The sequence below is a fragment of the Mus caroli genome, unplaced genomic scaffold (assembly GCF_978045245.1).
Source record: "Mus caroli unplaced genomic scaffold, Mus_caroli_1 scaffold_4, whole genome shotgun sequence".
Classification (NCBI taxonomy): Eukaryota; Metazoa; Chordata; class Mammalia; order Rodentia; family Muridae; genus Mus; species Mus caroli.
The window spans coordinates 99696911-99700735 of record NW_028227259.1 but is presented as its reverse complement, the minus strand read 5'-3'; the positions used below and the strand labels follow the sequence as shown (position 1 = coordinate 99700735).

Below are 3825 nucleotides of genomic sequence, written 5' to 3'. Positions count from 1 at the left end.
TTAAGCAATACCTAGGACCCCAACACCCAGTATGAGGACAGACAGACAGACAGACAGACAGACATTGTGCTAGGACAAACACCTACTGTTCTTTCATTTTTCCATGGTGCAAGATCCAATAATAGGGCCCACAGGAAAAAAATGAGAGAAATTTATCAGGTTCCAGTCCTCTACCTTTACATGCATGGTCCGCGATACACAAATGAACTAAGGCAGTCATCACATACAGAACAGGATGAGAGATGATCCAGTGTGGTGGCGCAAGCGTCAGGGGACTGATGAAGGATAGCTACAAACTGAGTCTAGCCTAGACTACATAACGAAATTCTGTCTTACCCAACCAAATACTAACAGTGGGAGCTGGTGTTACATAGGCAGCTCAGCCACTTGTCCTGAATTTTCATGAGTGAAAATAGCCACAGTAAAGATTCCAAAGTCCTTGGTTCAAGAGAAAAGGGCTTTCTATGAAGAGCTATAAATGTCTCCTGAGAAAAGTAAAGACAAATCAGTAGTGGAAAGAAAGATTTTCAGGGTAAAATGAGATCAAGACAAAGTAGACTTTGAGCTGGATGGGGCTCATGAGCAGGAAATTGGGGAACATAGGGTCTAGCATTGACCTTGACAAGTTATTAGGCACCACAGTTATTAATGGAAGAGCCACCAGTACCTCTGGCCAGATATAGACAATGACTCACTTTTTAGCATGCATGAAAAATTTCAAGCCTCAAAGGGCATGGAGGCTGCTCACTTCTGCAGCACATATACTAAATTTGGAACGATACAGAGAAGATTAGCAAGGCCCCTGCTCAAGGATGACACACAAATTCGTGAAGCATTCCATATTTTTATGCTCCAAATACAAAGGCAGCCACATTCATTAAAGAAACTTTAGTAAATCTCAAAGCACACATTGCACCTCATATAATACTAGTGGGAGACTTCAACACACCACTTTCACCAATGGACAGATCATGGAAACAGAAACTAAACAGGGACACAGTGAAACTAACAGAAATTATGAATCAAAGGGATCTGGCAGATATCTACAGAACATTCTATCCTAAAACAAAAGGATATACCTTCTTTTCAGCACCTCATGGTACCTTCTCAAAAACTGACCACATAATTGGTCACAAAACAGGCCTCAACAGATACAAAAATATTGAAATTGTCCCATGCATCCTATCAGATCACCATGGACTAAGGCTGATCTTCAATAACAAAATAAATAATAGAAAGCCAACCTTCACGTGGAAACTGAACAACACTCTTCTCAATGATACCTTGGTCAAGGAAGGAATAAAGAAAGAAATTAAGGACTTTTTAGAGTTCAATGAAAATGAAGCCACAACATACCCAAACTTATGGGACGCAATGAAAGCATTTCTAAGAGGAAAACTCATAGCTCTGAGTGCCTCCAAAAGGACACTAGAGAGAGCACACATTAGCAGCTTGACAACATACCTAAAAGCACTAGAACAAAAGGAAGCAAATTCACCCAAGAGGAGTAGACGGCAGGAAATAATCAAACTCAGGGGCAAAATCAACCAAGTGGAAACAAGAAGAACTATTCAAAGAATCAACCAATCAAGGAGCTGGTTCTTGAGAAAATCAACAAGATAGATAAAACCTTAGCCAGACTCATTAGAGGGCACAGGGAAAGCATCCTAATTAACAAAATCAGAAATGAAAAAGGAGACATAACAACAGATCCTGAAGACATCCAAAACACCATCAGATCCTTCTAACAAAGGCTATACTCAACCAAACTGGAGAACCTGGATGATATGGACAAGTTCCTAGACAGATACCAGGTACCAAAGTTGAATCAAGATCAGGTTAATGATCTAAACAGCCCTATATCCCCCAAAGAAATAGAAGCAGTCATTAATAGTTTCCCAACCAAAAAAAGCCCAGGACCAGATGGGTTTAGTGCAGAGTTCTATCAGACCTTCAAAGAAGATCTAATCCCAGTTCTTCACAAACTATTCCACAAAATAGAAACAGAAGGTACTCTACCCAACTCATTCTATGAAGCCACAATTACTCTGATACCTAAACCACAAAAAGACCCAACAAAGATAGAAAACTTCAGACCAATATCCCTTATGAATATTGATGCAAAAATCCTCAATAAAGTTCTTGCTAACCGAATCCAAGAACACATCAAAACAATCATCCATCCTGACCAAGTAGGTTTCATCCCAGGGATGCAGGGATGGTTCAATATACGGAAATCCATCAACGTAATCCAGTATATAAACAAACTCAAAGACAAAAACCACATGGTCATCTCCTTAGATGTGGAAATAGCATTTGACAAGATCCAACACCCATTCATGATAAAAGTCTTGGAAAGATCAGGAATTCAAGGCCCATACCTAAACATGATAAAAGCAATCTACAGCAAACCAGAAGCCAACATCAAAGTAAATGGTGAGAAACTTGAAGCAATCCCTCTAAAATCAGGGACTAGACAAGGCTGTCCACTTTCCCCATACCTATTCAACATTGTACTTGAAGTCCTAGCCAGAGCAATTCGACAACAAAAGGAGATCAAAGGGATACAAATTGGAAAAGATGAAGTCAAAATATCACTTTTTGCAGATGATATGATAGTATATATAAGTGACCCTAAAAATTCCACCAGAGAACTCCTAAACCTGATAAAGAGCTTCGGTGAAGTAGCTGGATATAAAATTAACTCAAACAAATCAATAGCCTTTCTCTACACAAAGAATAAACAGGCTGAGAAAGAAATTAGGGAAACAACACCCTTCTCAATAGTCACAAATAATATAAAATATCTTGGCATGACTCTAACTAAGGAAGTGAAAGATCTGTATAATAAAAACTTCAAGTCTCTGAAGAAAGAAATTATAGAAGATCTCAGAAGATGGAAAGATCTCCCATGCTCATGGATTGGCAGGATCAACATTGTAAAAATGGCTATCTTGCCAAAAGCAATCTACAGATTCAATGCAATCCCCATCAAAATTCCAACTCAATTCTTCAACGAATTAGAAAGGTCAATCTGCAAATTCATCTGGAATAACAAAAAACCTAGGATAGCAAAAACTCTTCTCAAGGATAAAAGAACCTTTGGTGGAATCACCATGCTGGAACTAAAGCTCTACTACAGAGCAATTGTGATAAAAACTGCATGGTACTGGTATAGTGACAGACAAATAGACCAATGGAATAGAATTGAAGACCCAGAAATGAACCCACACACCTATGGTCACTTGATCTTCGACAAGGGAGCTAAAACCATCCAGTGGAAGAAAGACAGCATTTTCAACAAATGGTGCTGGCACAACTGGTTGTTAACATATAGAAGAATGCGAATCGATCCATTCCTATCTCCTTGTACTAAGGTCAAGTCTAAGTGGATCAAGGAACTTCACATAAAACCAGAGACACTGAAACTTATAGAGGAGAAAGTGGGGAAAAGCCTTGAAGATATGGGCACAGGGGAAAAATTCTTGAATAGAACAGCAATGGCTTGTGCTGTAAGATGGAGAATTGAGAAGTGGGACTTCATGAAACTGCAAAGCTTCTGCAAGGCTAAAGACACCATCAATAAGACAAAAAAACCACCAACAGATTGGGAAAGGATCTTCACCTATCCTAAATCAGATAAGGGACTAATATCCAATATTTATAAAGAACTAAAGAAGGTCGACTCCAGAAAGTCAAATAACCCCATTAAAAAATGGGGCTCAGAATTGAACAAAGAATTCTCACCTGAGGAATACTGAATGGCAGAGAAGCACCTGAAAAAATGTTCAACATCCTTAATCATCAGGGAAATGCAAATCAAAA

The 3825-nt window shown here is 38.9% G+C and overlaps 1 non-coding gene across 1 annotated transcript; it reads left to right on the top strand.

Moving 5' to 3' along the window:
* Positions 1-740: 740 nt before the first annotated feature.
* On the top strand, positions 741-847 carry LOC147005289 (U6 spliceosomal RNA). Its single transcript, XR_015047063.1, has one exon. It is a non-coding gene; the product is annotated as a U6 spliceosomal RNA (small nuclear RNA).
* Positions 848-3825: the final 2978 nt, after the last annotated feature.